Consider the following 18,956-nt stretch of genomic DNA (forward strand, 5'->3'; position numbering starts at 1 on the left):
TATCGGTAGTCAATAGTAAAGCAGGTACAATAAATACAATAAATAGGTGTCGGTAATGACAAGAAATGTTAGGGGAACTCGGTGAGGCGAACAAATCAACAAACTAAAGAGTATTAACGTCCGTTTCCAATGTTAATAAAATCGATCACCAAAATAAGTATATACTTTAAAAGACTCGCTTTCTTTTCGGTCGAGTTAAAGTCCAAGCTGTGTCTGAAATGATTTGTGGTACCGCCTCCATGGCATAAGTTTGCGTAACGTCATGTCCGGACCCGCTCGTGGAGAACACGTGTTTCCGTCCCTCTAGTGGAGATCATAGATATCTATAGAATGACTAGATGTCTCGTCTGCGTTGCTGGCCAACGGAGTCGAACGTCCGCATATGGCGGCCATCTTACCACAGGCTGCTCGCTCACCCAAAATATGGTGTTGATAGTAAAACATGTAATTTTTAAATAGCCATAATGTGCTCAATTTTTAACCGATTTTCAAACGGTTTGATTTTATAAACGTCAAATATGTAGTTATGACACTGAATACTTTTGAATAATTATCTTATGTTCTAAAAAATAGAATAATGTTCTAGAATAGGTAGACTAAGCCTACAAGATTTCCCTTAACAAATATACATCAAGAAACGCTGCATGTTAAAATCCCCACCCTGTACAGTGATGACTATAACACAGCACAAAGAACTAAAGTCCATATTTCCAAATTGTTAATAAAAATATTTTTACACATAAAATGGTAGTAAACAGTTTGTTTAGACATTATAAAGGCACTTTCCAAAGATTTTTGAAGATTTATTAAAATCAATGTTTAGACAGAGGTGTTAGAGACATTTGATGGATTTTTTTTTTTTTTTTTTTTTTACATTTTCATTAAAAATTTAGCGAAGTAACAAAGGTGTCCCAGTGGTGCTGGTTCTGGTCCTCATCCAGCTGGGCCTGATAAGAGTGGGTTAGCATTACTATAACTCATGATCAGTGGCGGCTGGTGAATGTGTCATTTTCACATACAAACGGAGCATTCTGGTGCATTCGGACAAAATAATAGATAAAAGTTAACATTCTCTCCCTGTGTCTGTATGTGTGTTTGTGAGAAAGTGAGAGAGAGAGACAGAGAGAGGGAATGTGATTTTAAAATGGGTGTACGTTAAACAAAATATTCTAAACCTTGTGTCAACAACAATCTAGCAATACTATTATGTAATATGTACATACTTCCACTAAGTAACTAACGATTATCCTAAAAATAATTCATAATATTGTAACATCCTACAGGTGAAAGGTGATCCCTCGGGTTCTCGTTTCGAGACAACGGCGGTTACAGCAGACATAGGCGGCACAAAAGTCTGGCATCTTGTCAGCAATTTCCTGTAGAAATCATAATGCAAGACGTTTTAACAAACCAACCAGACAGTAAATCATGTGTAAATTCAGTTAAATCATGTTTATAATGTGTGTATTATATTGAAAAGAAAGCGTAATTCTGCCTCGCCCCAAATTACTGGATAGCTAGTAGCCTAGCTAGGCGTGATACACAACTAAACTGCACGATTAAGTCAGTTTTTTTTTTCGAGGAGAAAAGCTGCGATTTCAACATGTTCAAGCATCCAGAACTATAACCACGTTAATAATGTTTGTAAGAAAACACACAGTTTGTAAATCCATCAAGATTTCAGCGAGATAAGAGTATTAACGTTTGTGCAGGTCACTTACCTTACCTCCGTTTACCTCAGGTTCGAATGATCCCGCCAGAAAGCCAGCCTGTGGTAAGATGGCCGACCTGTGCGGACGCTCTAGACCTCGTCATAATACATCTAGTCATTCTATATATATATCTATGGGCGCACCCAGCGCAGGGGTGCTACTGCCTAACAGCATGATGATAGTTGTGCACGCATCCTTCACGTGAGTACTCCAGTGGAAAAAAACCCTGCGTGCCTCTGTCATTGGGTAGGAGCGGAGCCATGACTTGTGCACGCTGCCGTCACATGCTTACTCCAGTTAAAAAAACAAACAAAAAAAAACACGTGCGAGTGCCTCTCTGTCTCAGTGCCAACGTCAGTAATAGCGGGTCGTTCGAAGGAAGAAGACACACACGTGACACGTCTGAAAATGAGCCAGAGGAAAAGGAGCAGCATTTGGGTGCACTTTTCTCGCGAAGAAAACAGTAAGGCTAAATGCAGCATTTGTCAAAAAGTCATTTCATTTAAGTCTGGGTCAACAAATAATTTACACAGGCATTTGAAGACTCAACACCCAACACTGCAGGTCACAGGTTTGAGAGCAGAGCCAGACTCAGACAACAACAGTGACACTGATGTGTCCATTGCCTCCTCTGCCTCCACATCAAGTGCAACTGCAGCCACAGCAGCCTTTGACCCCACTGGGGCCACCACATCGCCTGGCCAGGCACGACCAAAAAGAAAGCAGACATCCATCAGTCAATATTTACATCCTGTCTTGACCCCATTAAGACAGGAGAAGATAGATGAAGAGCTGGCAAAGATGATAGCCACTGACTTCCAGCCCTTCTCAATAGTGGAGGACACAGGATTCAAAAAATATTCACAGGCGCTCAACCCCTCCTACATTCCTCCAAGTAGGAAGGCAGTAGCCCAGAAGGTCACGGATATGTATGACAGGGAGACAGCATCTTTGAAGAGAAGGGTGTCAAAAGTACCAGCTGTCTGTTTAACCACAGACTGTTGGACTTCAAGAACGACAGCATCATATATGTCTGTAACCTGCCATTTTATCGAGGATTTCCGTGTGGCCTCCTGCCTCCTGGACTGTTTTGAATTCAGTGAGCGGCACACAGCAGACAACATTGCACAACAGCTGCTTAGTGTTGCAGCAGAGTGGGGGGTGGACAAGAAAGTAGTGTGCTGCCTAACCGATAATGCGGCAAATGTTACTAAGGCTATACAAACCATTGGATGGATGCACCTACCATGCCTGGCCCATACTATTAACCTGGTGGTAAGAGATGCCCTGCAAGCTTCAAAGCCCATCATTGATAAGGTGAAAGAGGCAGTGGAATACTTTCACAGAAGCACCGTGGGGGCACAAAAACTGAAAGAGACTCAACTACAAATGAAGATGGAGGAGCTCCGACCGAAACAGGATTGTCCTACAAGGTGGAATTCCACCTACTACATGTTGAAAAGCTTTATTGCCAGTAAAAATGCCATAATCCCCACCCTGGCCGTCACCAATGCACCTGTCCGCCACCTGTCCCAGGAGGAATGGACCACAGTGCAAGAAATGTGCACAATCTTGCAACCATTTGAGGAAGTCACTGTGGAACTCAGTGCAGAAAGGTATGTAGCTCAGTTGCACAGCAGTATATTTCTTTAGCATGCATGCATAGTACTTGATAGTAAATTATGAATATTTTATACCATATTAGAAATCTGTGTAATACACTGGAGTATATATCATTGTCAGTAGATTTCTGTAGCCTGCATGCCAATTTCCTGATAAAAAATTATGGATATTTGATACCACAATAGATATCTGTTTAATACATTGTAATATTTATCATTGTTTCAGCTTTAAAATTGTAACATTAAAGTTTTTTTTTTTTTCCTTTTCACCAGCTACTTGACAGCCTCGAAGGTCATAGTGCTGGCCAGGGGACTTCAAAGAGCCACCACTGATTTCCGGCGAAACACTACAACAGCGGCAGCGCAAGGTGTGATCGACAGTCTGTGTGCGAGTATGTCATCGCGATTCCACAGGATTCATGCCAACCACATACTAGCAGATACTGCTGCACTTGACCCGCGTTTTAAGAGGATGGCCTTCCCTGATGGCAGAACAGCAGATGAGACGTTTCAAAGGCTGTCAACTGCAGCAGCAAGAATTAGCAGTGGCACACCCATCCAACAGCAACCAGCTGTGGAAGGACTGGAAGGAGCAGGCAGTGGTGCTGGATCAATAGTTTGGAGCTATTTCCATGAGGAAGTAAGGGTGGCAACAATAATTCACATTTTTTTCTCTAAAAATCTCTAGAATGAAATCAGTCTGATATCTCAGTCTAAAACTTCCACTAGCTGTAAATCACTGCATTTAATCTGTACATACTGCACATACTGTACATATGCAAATCTACTATTGTCACTTCTAATTAAATGCTAAACTGCATTTCATTACTCTGTTCTCTTACACTGTGTAATGACAAAAGTTGAATCTAATTTAATCTAATCTAATCACATAAAAATGGTATCTCCCATTGTTATTTCTCCCACCCCTATGAGCAGGTAGCTGGAACAGTGGAAGCCAGGAATCCCACCGCCGATGCTGTCATGGAGGTGCGAGCCTACCTGGAGGAGCCTCTTCTTCCAACACATGAGGATCCCCTCAAGTGGTGGGAGAGTCGAGCCCCTGTTTACCCCAGGCTTAGCAAGCTGATGGCCAAGAAGCTTTGTGTTGTGGCGACATCAGTTCCCTCTGAGAGAATATTCTCGAAAACTGGACAGATAATCTCAGAGAGGAGAAGTCGCCTTAAGCCCAAAAAGGTCAGAGCTCTTGTCTTCCTTAATGCAAATTTGCCCAAGGACAAGAAAGAGAGGCAGAAAAAGCCATAAAGTAAGGAACTGCTTTGTATTTAATTACATTGTATTTTGTGTGCATTTAAAACTTGAAGGGGCTGATCTCTTATTTGCAAAGTTTACAGTAGTTATAGTAGTAATAGTGGACTGTATGTAGACATTTCCATTTTATTTATTCTAATTTTATCTACAGTATATGTCTAAAACTTTAAATATTTTTTGTTTTCTATCAAAATGTTCTTGTGTGATAACAATGTTCTTGTGTGGAAGTGTTTGTAGTAAAAGCTGTTTTGCACAGAAATTCATTGCAGCCGGCTTTGTTTTTGATGTTTATTTGTGAGTAGGTATTGTATGAATAACATAAGTCAACGTAGCTTTACACATACACACACTTTGTACTAAAGGTAAACCCAAAATAGTGATGTCACTGTCTAAGCAGAGGGATGTTGTGCAACCCTATGGAATATAGTCCACACATGACAAATGAGGTAATAATCAATATTTCAGAATAATTCAAACTCAGATATTGGTGTGTGATATCTGAGTTTTAATTATTTGACTACAAATCTCACCTCATCATTCCTCCCAGTGATTATTTCCAGGATAAACTGAGATGCCCCAAAGCTGGCTTCTTAAAACTGACTAAATATTTAAAAAGAGCCAAAAGAGCCGTTCTTTTGAATGGCTCTTTGAAAGGAACGGATCGCCAAGATCCGGATCCCCTCACAGAGCCATAAATTCCATCACTATTACTCTGATTGACCGCGCCTCTCTGATTGACCGCGCCTCAAAAGAAAAAAGAAACTTAAATCTCGCGGTATTTTCTGCTGCTTGGGGCAGAATTTTCAGCGCCCCAAGACCATAAAATTCTGAGAGACTGATTGGCCGCATATTTATTAATTTACCCTAGCAACAGTACATGACGGGCTATTTGGCTGCACTCAGGGGCGCTTTTTCTCAGCGCCCCATGACAGAAACTCACTGGTGAATGAATGTCACTAGGTGGGAAATGTTGTATATGTTATTCATATCGCATGTAGGCACATACGGGTGGGTAAACCGAATTTAAAAACTTAATTTGTAAAAATATATTTTACATTTTTAGCCCCTCTTATCGTATTCAAGCAGTGCCGGCCGCCACTGCTTGAAACCATGCTATTGTCTTCGGCTCGTCTTTGATTTGAAAATAGCTTGAGCAGCGTTGCCGGCAAAATTCAAAAACTTCTTTAGACAAATGAGATGTCAATCAGCATCAGGATCTGCCAGCAGCAAATAAAACTTTGGGGTGGCACCCGGGGTGGCCAATTGGATGTCAGGGGTGTCCAGTGCCACCACGGACACCCCTCTGGTTCTGCCACTGGTAAAAAGTTAATGTAAATCACCTATTACCCACTGTAATCCTTTCTATACCCACCCCTGTAGACTTCACAGAGCATCACTGCCAACAAAATAAGAGGGTTACAGTTAAAGAGGGTAAAAAATTCATGTAAAACTTGCCAATCCAGGTTTTCAGCACCATGGACAGCAACCTAATGTTGTTTAAAAGACCATTATTATGCTCATATTCACTGTTAATAATTCAATTTTTAGGGTCTACAAGAATATATTTACATGCTTCAATGTTCTAAAAGCACATATTTTTTCTCATAATGTACATCTCTATTCACCCTCTGCCTGAAATTCTCCATTAGGGCTTTTAATCCCGCCTGGGTGATGAGCCTGCTGTGCCCTGATTGTTCAGCGTACCCTACATACCCCTACAGATAGATCCTTGCAGGTAGGCAGCCAATTAGGATTGTGTTACGAGGTGGATGTGTTGGCGCCCACTCCTGGGTTATTCCCTGCCCTGTGATGGGCTGGTGACCATAACACCTGAACTGTTGACGGTAGTTTGGCTTGACGCCAAAACCCCTGGAAACCCTCGTGTCTGTGCTTCCTTCCAGGTCTCACTTTTAGCCAGGCTGCCATAGTTACTTTAGTACTGCCGGAGGTTAGGTTAGGTGTAGGGCAATAACTCTTCTCCATCTTCTCTTTTCCAAGCTGATCCTGAGCCGACACTACACCACTTGAACCCTCACCTGGACTCCTTGGAGATAACTACATGAAACCAACTGGGACTTTAAAACTTTCTTGATTTGACTGGGCCGATACCTGGCAGATGAAATTTAACATAGACAAATGTAAGGTACTCCATATAGGGAGCAGAAATATAAAGTACAGGTATTTTATGGGACCTACTGAAATAAAGGTAGCTGATATATGAGAAAGACCTTGGTGTGTATGTTGATGCTTCCATGTCTCATTCTCGCCAGTGCGGGGAAGCAATAAAAAAGGCCAATAGGATGTTGGGGTATATCTCCAGGTGTGTGGAGTTTAAGTCAAGGGAGGTAATGCTAAGATTATACAATTCCTTGGTGAGACCTCACCTAGAATATTGTGTGCAGGTTTGGTCGCCATATTTTAAAAAGGACATTGCGGCCTTAGAAAAGGTGCAACGTAGGGCCACAAGAATGATTCCTGGTCTTAGAGTAATGTCATACAAGGAAAGGTTAGTTGAGCTAAATCTGTTCAGCCTCAAGCAAAGGAGACTGAGGGGGGACATGATCCAGGTCTATAAGATTCTAACAGGTTTGGATGCTGTTCAACCGAATAGTTACTTCAGCATTAGTTCAAATACAAGAACTCGTGGTCATAGGTGGAAATTAGCGGGAGAACATTTCAAATTGGATTTAAGGAAGCACTTCTTTACACAGCGTGTAGTCAGAGTATGGAATAGTCTTCCTCTTAATGTAGTGCAAGCTGAATCCTTGGGTTCCTTTAAATCAGAGCTAGATAAGATTTTAACAACTCTGAGCTATTAGTTAAGTTCTCCCCAAGCGAGCTCGATGGGCCGAATGGCCTCCTCTCGTTTGTATAGTTCTTATGTTTTTATATGGAATCAAATTATTGTCAATGTTAATGCAGTTTCAGAATCAGAATAACTTTATTGTCATTGTAACAAGTACAACGTAATTAGGTGCAACCCCCATGTCGGACATAAAAAATTTATATAAATAACAACATGTCAGTGTAGACAACATTCACTCTACATGGGACAATATTGCACGAGTCCTTATTGCACATGAGGTAGAATTGAGGTGAAGAAAAAAAAAAAAAAAAAATTAACTGATATTCAATGCCCTGATGGCAACAGGGTAGAAGCTGCTGTATAGTCCATTTGTCCTAGCTTTAATGCTCCTATATCTTTTGCCTGATGGCAGCAGTTGGAACAGATCATGAGCAGGGTGTGAGGGGTCTTTTAAAATGTTTTTCGCTCTGCTGAGGAAGCGTGAGTTGTGCAGTTCTTCTAGAGTGGGTAAATGACAGCCGATGATCTGCTGGGCGGTTCCTACGATCCTCTGTAATGTTTTTCTCTGTGCTAGTGCACAGCTGGAAAACCACGTGCAGAGGCAGTAGCACAGGATGCTCTCAATGGAACAGCGATAGAAGGACACCAGCAGTTTTTGAGAGATGTTGTTTTTCCTGAGGACTCTCAGTTCTGTTGAGTTTGTGCCCCAGGACAGGTCGTCAGTGATACGAACACCCAGGAAGCGGAAGTCCAACACCCTCTCCACACAGTCCCCACTGATGTAAAGTGGTTTGGTGTCTGTTTTCTTTTTCCTGAAATCCACAACAATTTCCTTGGTCTTTGCTGTGTTCAGGAGCAGGTTGTTGTCAGTGCACCACGATGTCAGCCGCGCCACTTCGTGCCTGTAAGCAGACTCCTCTCCCCCAGAGATGAGCCCCACCACAGTGGTGTCATCTGCAAATTTGACAAAGGTGTTGCTGTTGTGTGCGGGAGCACAGTCGTGTGTGTACAACGTGAAGAGCAGGGGGCTCAGCACGCAGCCCTGGGGGGAGCCAGTGCTGACAGTGATTGCTGAGGAGATATGGGGGCCCACCCTAACCCTTTGTTTACGGTCTGTCAGGAAGTCCTTAATCCACAGACAGGTGGAGAAGGGGAGTCCCAGGTGTGACAGTTTGCATACCAGTCTGTGGTGGAGGATGGTGTTAAAAGCAGAGCTAAAGTCAATAAAGAGGAGACGTGCGTAGTTCCCCTGATGCTCCAGATGGGACAGGGTAGCATGAAGAGCAACAGCTACCGCATCCTCCGTAGACCTATTTGCTCTGTAGGCATCAAAGGTGGGAGGGATAAAGGACATGATATGACTCCGGACCAGTCTTTCAAAGCACTTCATCAGGACTGGGGTGAGGGCTACTGGCTGGTAGTCATTCAGGCAGGTTACGGATGATTTTTTTGGTAAGGGGACTATGGTTGAGGATTTCAGACAGGGTGGACAAGTCATTAGACTCGCCTTTCATGCTCCCCGGTCGCCCAGAGGAGGATGGGGTCCCCTTCCCAGTCTAGGTTCTTCTCAAGGTTTCTTCCTGCTAGAGGGAGTTTTTCCTTGCCACTGTCGCCTCAGGCTTGCTTGCTGGGGTTCTGGCCGGTTAAACGTAAAGTGCTTTGTGACAATGACTGTTGTTAAAAGCGCTATATAAATAAAATTGAATTGAACTGAACTGCAATAACTCCTAATGACTCTGAAACAAATTAGTCCAGCAAGCATTAAACTCATTGGGCCGGTTTACCAGACAGAGACTAAGCCTAGTCCTAGAATAAAAAGGTCTTTTAATCCAGAATAACTGAAGTATGCTTTCTCAGTCAAGGATTGAAACAGTTTTGGACTTAGCCTAGTCCTGAACTAATTGAGCCAATTTCCTGATGGAAGATTAGAGTGACTGCAGGAGTAAATGATGCCTTAAATTAAGCCTCCAAGGAGGCAGGTTTAACTTCAGATTAATGCTGCTTGTCAGAAAAGACACATGGATTATTTAACCTATGTCAGTTAAGATCAACGAGTACCACTGTCATGACGGCTGACGGCGCGGCTGCAATTAATTAGCACCACGCCTACCCAGCTACTTAAACTTATTGTTGGTCATGCCACTTCCGAGCGATTCTCACCCTTGTCTTTGTTACAGCTCCGCTCCGCCCGACTCTCCCCACTCCCTCTGAGTGTTCTGTCGTGACAACCACCAGATAGACAAGTTCTTGCTGACAGAAATGACCCATTGCAACATTTTCATGAATGTAATTTTCAAAATCATTTTTGAAGGCATAAAGAAAATGCAATGGAGATCATTTCTCTTTTGGAGGCCAGGCTTCCATCTATGATCCAAAGAGGAAAATCTGTTCCGGCTTGTGTCCAGGTACTTATAACTTTAAGGTTTTTAGCGTGTGGCACTTTTCACCAAGAGACTGGGTACTGGTGTAGTGTCATTCACAGAGTATACAGGGCAATATGTGAATTAAGAGCACATTACATAATCTTCTCTGACCCTACAGCTCAGACTAAGTACAAGACACAGGCGGAACTCATCTTCCCATAAAATATACCTCTACTCCAGATGCTGAGGAATATAGGAACCGCAAAAACTTTTTTTCCATAATTGCGCAAGGTGTACGCACATCAAAGTTACAGTTTTCAAACATCCTTGAACATTGGAAAGATGCAACTCATGATTTGTGAATTTCCATTAAATCATTTCTGTATACTCAGCTTGAAAGAGGAGAGCATAATGGAATATTGCTTGACGACAGTGCGTATGCTCAGAAGAATTTTGTGTTTACATCATGCTCTCACCCAACAGCTGAGTGATGTCACTACAACCAGGCTCATGCACACTAGCAGTCTAGTAGAGCACGTTTGGTGTTTGGAAGAGTCAATGTCAGTGCCTCGGGAAAGCACTTTGGTTCAAATTAAGAAGCTGTTGCACTGTCATCACTGCAACAGCTGTCCTTCACAAATGTCTGAAATGCATGGATGCCCAGATCCTCCAAGAGAAGAGGACAACAATGCAGATGTTCCACCATTTACAACAGACTATAGAGATGGACTTGCATACAGAGATGCTTTTGCATTGTGCCACATTGTTGACTTTATTTACATTTTCATCGTTCTACTCGGATCAGATAAATTTTCTTATTCAATGAGCAAATACAATTTAAAAGCAGAAGTGTACATTTTATCTGGTATGATACAGAAACAGCCATAACATCCAACATGAGTTAAGATGACAATATTTATTTATTTTGTTTCTGGTACTGATGAGACATCTGAGACGGTTGCATCTTTCTCTCCATCAGCATTTCCAATTGTAACTGAAGAATCTTCATTTTAATATCATGCTCTTCCTGCAGATACTTTAGCTTTTGCTCATAAAATTCAATTGCCAGCCTTTCCTGGAGAGAGAGTCTTTGGTGAGCAGTACTGGCTGACACTGCCACCCTTGCTCCTGCAGATGTGAGCGGTGAATCAACTTGCAGGTCTTGAGTACTGTCCACATCATTTTGTCCTTGAAACAAGAAAAGTCCATATGTATGGCCAAATAAATGCAGATTGCATGAAGAGATATTTCATGTCAGATGACACAGAAGTAAATGAAAGTTTTAAAGTAGAGAAAGAAAAGGCAAAGTGAAATGTTCTCACATACTTGAGGTAGATGTGTGTAACACCTCATCTGAACCCTCCGGATGGTCGTCAGTTGAGATGTTCTCCAACATTGGCTGGCCCTCCGTTATTCCAGGCCGTGAATCATCCAACTGATCGGGTTCTTCATTTGCCTATAAATTGCATTTAAAGACAACCTCAGTTCAGCTAATTCAGACTAGTATAGGTGATTTTAAATTGATCTTGTCTACTACAAGTCATAGTGCAGTAATCAGTAATTAATCATTTTTAAAACCATGATTAACTATTCCAGATTTAAGGGCAACCCCTGACTTAATTTAAACCCTGTCTGGGAAACTGCCCCCTTAAGATTAAACTTAGTACCTTGATGCTGGTCTCTGGGACCTCAACGAGGACAGAACTGTCACGTCTGTTACCCACAGCTTCAGTGGCGTCTCCCTTACTGTTTGCCTCAGGTCCCACACCTGAAAACAATACTGCATGGTGAGTACAGGCATTTGTTCCACTTTTTTTACCTCCTTCCTCAGCTTAGCCCATGGGCACAGGCTAGTCACTCAGTGGAAAGGTGTGTGATCTACAGGTGATGCAGTAGGCCTACCTGTCTCAGTCTCTGCAGCTGGGCTGCAGAAATCATCATGAGCAGGAGGGCTGCATGCTTCCAGGCACTGATGCAGAGTGTGGTCCAATGAGAGAAAATTCTGGACAATACTTCTCACAAAGTACTGCCCAGCAAACTTCCACTCAGACCCTGCTTTCACGATGGCATTTGGTGCGTCATATTTGACAAAGCACCTTTTTCTGCCCTTTGTGATGGTGAACTCGATACACCGTGTAACGCCCCCCTGCTCATAAAAGACCTCCACACGGTAGACTACTCTCTTAACCTTGCACATTTTGGTGACTAAAAGAAGTTTGCAGTTAATGCGTGTTGCAGAAAATGTCAAACTGAGATGATCGTCCGACAACGATCAAATTTGTACTCTGGGTTCTAGAACTTACACACGTAAGCAACTGTTTATGCACGTAAACAACTGCTTATGCACGTAAACTACTCTTCCAAGATCTCCACTGGAACTGAATGGAAGAACGTCACTTTGTAGACGAAATGTTTTTCGTGAGTGAAAGAAATGCATTTTGTTTACGTGGAGGGTGCGCGCCTGTGTAGTACCTTTCAATGACCAGAAGGTGGAGCGCCGACTTTGATTTTGCAGTCCCGTGTGACTACGTTTAACTGTAATTTCAATGTAATTTAAATTTAATAAAATGTGATTTAAATTTAATAGAAATAGCTTCTGGGCTCATACTTTCACGTTTGCATGTACTCATTGGTGTCACTGTTTTTTATTACATTTTGAATATTTTTGAGCCTAGCCAATGAAAAATCGCGTCGCCTATTCCCTACTGTTGTGGGCTATATTACCCAGCTGCTGAATACCACTCTCCCCGGTACTTCACATCAGACACACTGAGTATCCTGCGTGTAGAATACAAGGTTAAAATTCCAATGGATTAATACCAGGAGTCACAGATGGTCTGCGGATCCTCGTAAAATCGCTGTAGCAAATGCGTTTTATGAACGAAATGACTTGTTGTTGGAAGCAGATACATTCAGCCTTCTGTCCGCGAAATGCAAGGTGCTGATATCAGATTTGACGTTTTATCTGAATGTCAGAGACTGTTTTAGTTCTGAAGTGTGTTCGGACTGAATGAACATTTGAACCAGACTGTAGCGGTCGCGCAGAGTTTGTTTACAGAGTTTGTAAGAGTTAACGGGAGTAATCTTGACGGAGCTTTGTAATTTAAATGCAAAAAAAATGTAATTGTAATCCGTTACAGTTACTAAAGAAAAAAGTGTAATTAAATTAGTTACTTATGGAAATATTCATGATTACAATTTTAGTTACATCATAAGATTGTATGCTAAACCTTGCTAATATCTTTAATAAGTGTTTTTATTGCTTTTCATGTTTTTTTTATATAAAACATCCTCTTTTGCTATTTTCACAGACTAACGTTTGAAACTATTCGATGCTTCTGATTGGTTATCCTGTCACGCATGGTTCGAATTACGGGGGGTACTGGGGGGTACGTACCCCCGATCAAGATCCAGACCTCGAAATGCGAAATGCAAGGTGCTGATATCAGATTTGACGTTTTATCTGAATGTCAGAGACTGTTTTAGTTCTGAAGTGTGTTCGGACTGAATGAACATTTGAACCAGACTATGTAGCGGTCGCGCAGAGTTTGTTTACAGAGTTTGTAAGAGTTAACGTGAGTAATCTTGACGGAGCTTTGTAATTTAAATGAAAAAAAAAATGTAATTGTAATCCGTTACAGTTACTAAAGAAAAAAGTGTAATTAAATTACAGTTACTTATGGAAATATTCATGATTACAATTTTAGTTACATCATAAGATTGTATGCTAAACCTTGCTAATATCTTTAATAAGTGTTTTTATTGCTTTTCATGTTTTTTATATAAAACATCCTTTTTTGCTATTTCCACAGACGAACGTTTGAAACTATTCGATGCTTCTGATTGGTTATACTGTAACGCATGGTTCGAATTACGGGGGGTACTGGGGGGTACGTACCCCCGATCAAGATCCAGACCCCCCCCCCCCCCAAAGAGACAAAAATAGCAGTTTGGGGGGGTCTTAACGTTTTTCTTTTGTTGTAAAAAAAAAAGAAAAATCTAACCTCACCTCTATGTAAAACAATTTCAGACACCCCTAATGTGGACCGTACCATTTAAATCACCTCGGCGCTAGAAGCAGCCAGTCGGTTGCGTCATTCATTCTCATTGAGTGACATGTTCGTTGTGTTCGTCTGTCATGGTACTGTTTGTTGTGCATTGGTCAAAGTAAGTAGTCAGCAGAAGTCTAGCCTGTTGAAAATGCGTTATTTTACAACCTTCATTTATTCGTTTAAGTGTTTCATCTACTAATGCAAGCTGACGTCTTTATAAGTTGAATTACGTACCGTATTTTCCGCACTATAAGGCGCACTAAAAAGCCTTTGATTTTCTTAAAAAATAACAGTGCGCCTTATAATCCAGTGCGCTTTAAACGTGGATTAATTTCTGTTGTGCATACTGAACTCGAAGCGATTTGAATGTTTTAGTATTGAAAAGTGAGTGTATTGTGTAGTGCTTCACGTGTTATAAATGAACAATTTCATTTATTATGAATACGCTGACTTTTGATTTAGCGGTATAGGACCGTATTATAAGTATTATTCAATTTTGAGTTATTTTTAATAGGCTGACTTTTGATTTAGCGGTATAAGACTCTTGTTTTTTTACGTGTTAAAGAGTAGTGAAGACGCTCATAAACGTTTGAACAATGTTGATGTCATTGTGAACACGTGATGTAAAATAAATTTTCGTTGACTGGCTTATCTGACTGTTTTGTTTTGCTTAAAGCGCCTTAAGGTCCGGTGCGCCTTGTATGTGGAAAAAGTTTGAAAATAGACCACTGATTGACGGTGCGCCTTATAATGCAGTGCGCGTTATAGTGCGGAAAATACGGTACCATTGTCCTTCTGAGGCCGGTATAGTCAACGTTCGTCACTTTAACTAGCAAGATAAGCTAAGTTCTCTATTTAAACCAGGCTTATTTGGTGAGGTAAAATCGATCATGGTTATTTTCCAAGGAGATTAACTCTCTATGTTTTCATTCTCATTTTATCATGAATAAATTGTGCCTTTCTGAAATTAATACGCCATTTAGCCTGTGTGGTTTATTACTATTAGGCTAATGTTAATGCATAAGAAGGTCTAACGTTATGCTCTGAAAAAACATTACTATAAGTGAAACTTTTTTTTTTCCAAACAATTTTCATTTTTAAACTTTGTCATAAAGATTAATACAACGTTCGAGTTTTCTATTATAACCCGATATAAAATAAACTATGTAACTATAGGATACTTGTCTATATACTCTCAATGTCCATCAGTTCCACAAAAGAGTCACCATTCAGACTCTGCAAGTAGTCACAGAACACCTTCCAGATGGACCAGAACACACGAAGTCTGTTCTTCAAAAAGTAGGTAATCTTTTCTAAAGCAAGAAATTAAGTCATCCCCTTTATCCATTGAGGCATGTCAGGACATTCTTCTTTTTTCCAAGAGCATGCAATTACACGTTTGGCTTCCAGCAGACAAAGAATCAGCAGCAATCTTTCATGTTTGGTAATTTAAAAATTCAAAGGACAAATATGTAATATACACAGCTTAGGATCAATAGGAATTACTTTACCGATGATTTTACTTACGATGTTCAATATTTTAACCCAAAAACAATTAACTTTAGTGCATTCCCACATACAATGAAATAAAGTTCCCTTCTCATGCTTACATTTATAGCATTCATCAGGAATATTCCGGTTGAAGTGGTGTAACTTGACTGGAGTGATATATTGTCTACTACCCATTTAGCCATTTATACTGAAGCAGTCTCAGATGAGTGTTCATTGTCTGGGTTTGGGCTTTTAAACATATGATTTGCCACTCTTTCTCAGTTATATTAACCTGCAGGTCAGATCGCCATGCTTGAAGTCTGTCATTAAATGATTCTTTAGAATTGGCTACAAATTGTTTATATAATAGAGATATTTGACCTCTACCTTTCAAACATTTAAGTGTAATATTTTCCAAAGTAGAAAGAGGAGGCTCAACCAGGCTTTGGCCTTGCCTTGATTGAATGAAGCTACGTAATTGCAAATATTTGAAAAAGTGTTTTTGCGGAATTCTAAACCTTGTCCTAATTCCTTCAAAGGACATGAATTTTCCTTCATTATAGAGATCAGACACCTTGCTAATACTTTGAGTCAACCAGATTTTAAAACCTGGATCTACCCTACCAGGATGGAAATTTTCATTACCAAAAGTGAAAAGCATGAAAGTCGTGGTAATTCACTTAAATGAGTAAGTGCCTCAAACCAAACCCTTATAGTACTTCTGGTATATGGATTTTTTGTGCACTTAATCAACTTTTTAACATTTGCTGAATAAAGATATAAATTCAAAGGAATTGAAATAGAATGAGCCTCTATAGATACCCAGGTTGGAGGGTAAACCTTCTCAAAGTAAAACATTGCTGCTCTAATTTGAGCAAAATTTCATTAGGACAAAAAAAGAGGAATGTGGAGGAAGTGGGATGGATTGGAAGAGGTATAACAATTTAGGCAGAATTGACATTTATAATATATTAACACGGCCAATCAGAGAGATGGGGAGTTTTGTCCACCTGTTCAGCAGACCAATTATTGAATCTGATACAGGCTTATAATTAGCTGATACAATTTCATTAACAGTTGGTGTAATTTCAATCCCAAGATAAATGAAACCGTCTTGTGAAATTCTAAAGGGTGTCTGAACTGGGGGGAGAAGCCTTTCCGCTTTATGAAGGAACATCAACACAGATTTAGAATTATTAATTTTATAGCCTGAGAATTCTCCAAATGTTTCAATCAAATTTAGCAATGCTGGGATAGATTGTTTTAAATTGGAAAGGAATATAACAATATCATCTGCATATAGTGAGATACGATGTTCTGAAGGGCCAATTGTAATACCTGAAATGTGTATATGTTACGGATTGCCATAGCCAGTGGCTCCGTCGCTAGGGTAAAAAGTAAGGGAGAGAGCGGGCAGCCCTGGCGTGTTCCCCTGTGGAGTCTGAAAGGGGCAGATATTATTCCATTTGTTATTATCTCAGCTGAAGGGTTAGTATACAGGATCCGTACCCATTTCAAAAACCCATCCCCAAACCCCATTCTTTCCATAGTTTTAAACAGGTACTGCCACTCAATCCTATCAAACGCTTTTTCAGCATCTAATGACAGAAATGCATTATCAAAAGTATTCGATTTCTCATGTAATATATTTAATACTCTACGAATATTATGCAATCCTTACCTCCCCCAAACAAAGCCATTTTGATCCATGTTAACAAGCCTAGGCAAATGTATTTCTAATCTTTTTGCTAGCACCTTGCAAAGAGTCTTTAAATCATTATTCAGAAGAGAGATGGGTCTATATGAACCACAAGCAGTTGGTGGCTTGCTGGGTTTTAACAGCAGAGTTATTATCGCCGTATTCAAAGAGGGAGACAAAGCCCCATTTTCCAAGGATTCCAGGAACATATCTAAAAGGGGGCCAATTAATTTATGATGGAAAATTTTATATAACTCTATTGGTATGTCATCAGGCCCTGGGGTCTTCCCTTCTTTCATACTGGTAATGGCCTCAGACAGCTCCTCAGATTTTAGGTCCTCTTCAAGAGATGCCATGAAGCCCGAACCTGTGGATTTAAAGTCCAAAGCATCTAGAAAAGCTTTTTCTCTCACTGCAGCACTTTCCGAATATTCAGAGCTGTAAAGGGTCTGATAGTAATTCCTAAAGACGTCATTTATCTCAGTCTGATCCGATGTTACCTCACTCTCCTTTATCTGAATGGAATTTATGGCTCTTTCAGTTTGTAACTGCTTAATACGCCAAGCCAGTAACTTGCCTGCTCTCTCCCCCCCTTCATAAATAAGTCTGTTTGAGTCTTAGCAAGCTTTTCTTTACGCGTTCCAATGAAAGTTTGTTATGTTTCATCTTCAATTTGTGCAGCTCCAGAAGAAGATCAGGTGAAGTTTTTTGGTATACTTCAAATTCAATTTTCTTTATTTTCTTTTCAAGGTCTACCATTTCTACTTGACAATGTTTGTATTTATAATTTGTATAGCTACTCATTCATCCTCTTATAAAGGCTTAAAATGCTTCCCACTGGACTGAAGCAGATGTTTAATTTGTGTTCATTTCAAAATAATAATCTATCTGTTCATCAATGAACTCCAAAAATTCGGGATCTCTCAACCAGGTCATATGTAGGTGTGAAACTGCATCAATCAAACAAAAGTCCTGGCAGCAACAGGAGGACAGACTCTTTCTACAATGTGCCTAACATTTTGATGTGTTGCTCTAAAACTAGTTGGATGAAGGACAACTACATATTAAGAAGCATTAACATTAAGAGGCTTTGCTGTAGGTGAGCATATATTACACAGGTCTACAAAAAAAAAATTCAGGTGCCAAGGTTTTTTGAATGGATTTAGGGTATTTTGAGGGTGCTGAAATCAAAAATTTTGCTGAATTGGTTCTAGTTTTTGAGATAATGGAAATCCAGGAAAATAATGCATTCCTCCAATGCGACTTGTGTGTGATAACAAATGCAATAGCTTTTGGTCTGTCTTTTGACTCGTTAACAGTGTCTTAGGTAATGAAATGAATGATTAGATATTTTTTATTCCTTTTTGTGTGATGTTAGACTGTTTACTTACTAGTTGTAACTAAAATAAAAACATTCTTGCAATTCTGAATGCTTTTCAAAACGTCTTGCCTTAATTAAATAACTATTAAATGTCTCCTGGGGTGGCATGTTGGTGCAGTGGTTAGCACTGTTGCCTCATACCTCTGGGACCTAGGTTTGAGTCTCCCCCTGGGTTACATGCGTGTGGAGTTTGCATGTTCGCCCCATGTTGTTGTGGGGTTTCCTCTAGGTACTCTGGTTTCCCCCCACAGTACAAAGACATGCTGAGGCTAATTGGAATTACTGAATTGCCCGTAGGTGTGCATGTGTGAGTGAGTGTCAGTGTGCCCTGCAACCATCCTGGGTTGTTTCTCACCTCGTGCCTGTAGCTTCTGGGATAAGCTCCAGACACTGAAGTTTACCTTTCATATGAGAAAATGCTTTTTACATATTGATTCTCTGCAACATAAAAGTCTCATCCATAGGATTCGGACTCTGCTGTAGGACTGATAGCGGTTTTATTCTCTCCATCATGGTTGGTTTCAGTTGGCATTGGTGTCAGCGGTATGTAAACTGTGTAAC

The 18,956-nt window shown here is 40.5% G+C and overlaps 1 long non-coding RNA gene across 2 annotated transcripts; it reads right to left on the reverse strand.

Moving 5' to 3' along the window:
- Positions 1 to 788: 788 nt before the first annotated feature.
- Positions 789 to 1,842, reverse strand: LOC140582802 (uncharacterized). Of its 2 annotated transcripts, none has more exons than XR_011985582.1 (2): positions 1,727 to 1,842; positions 789 to 1,376 (listed from the first exon to the last, which is right to left on the reverse strand). It is a non-coding gene; the product is annotated as an uncharacterized lncRNA (long non-coding RNA). The 2 variants fall into 2 exon arrangements; XR_011985581.1 differs by having other exon boundaries at positions 1,722 to 1,842.
- Between the last annotated feature and the right edge of the window lie 17,114 nt (positions 1,843 to 18,956).

The sequence above is a fragment of the Paramormyrops kingsleyae genome, chromosome 25 (assembly GCF_048594095.1).
Source record: "Paramormyrops kingsleyae isolate MSU_618 chromosome 25, PKINGS_0.4, whole genome shotgun sequence".
In the NCBI taxonomy this organism is placed as follows: Eukaryota; Metazoa; Chordata; class Actinopteri; order Osteoglossiformes; family Mormyridae; genus Paramormyrops; species Paramormyrops kingsleyae.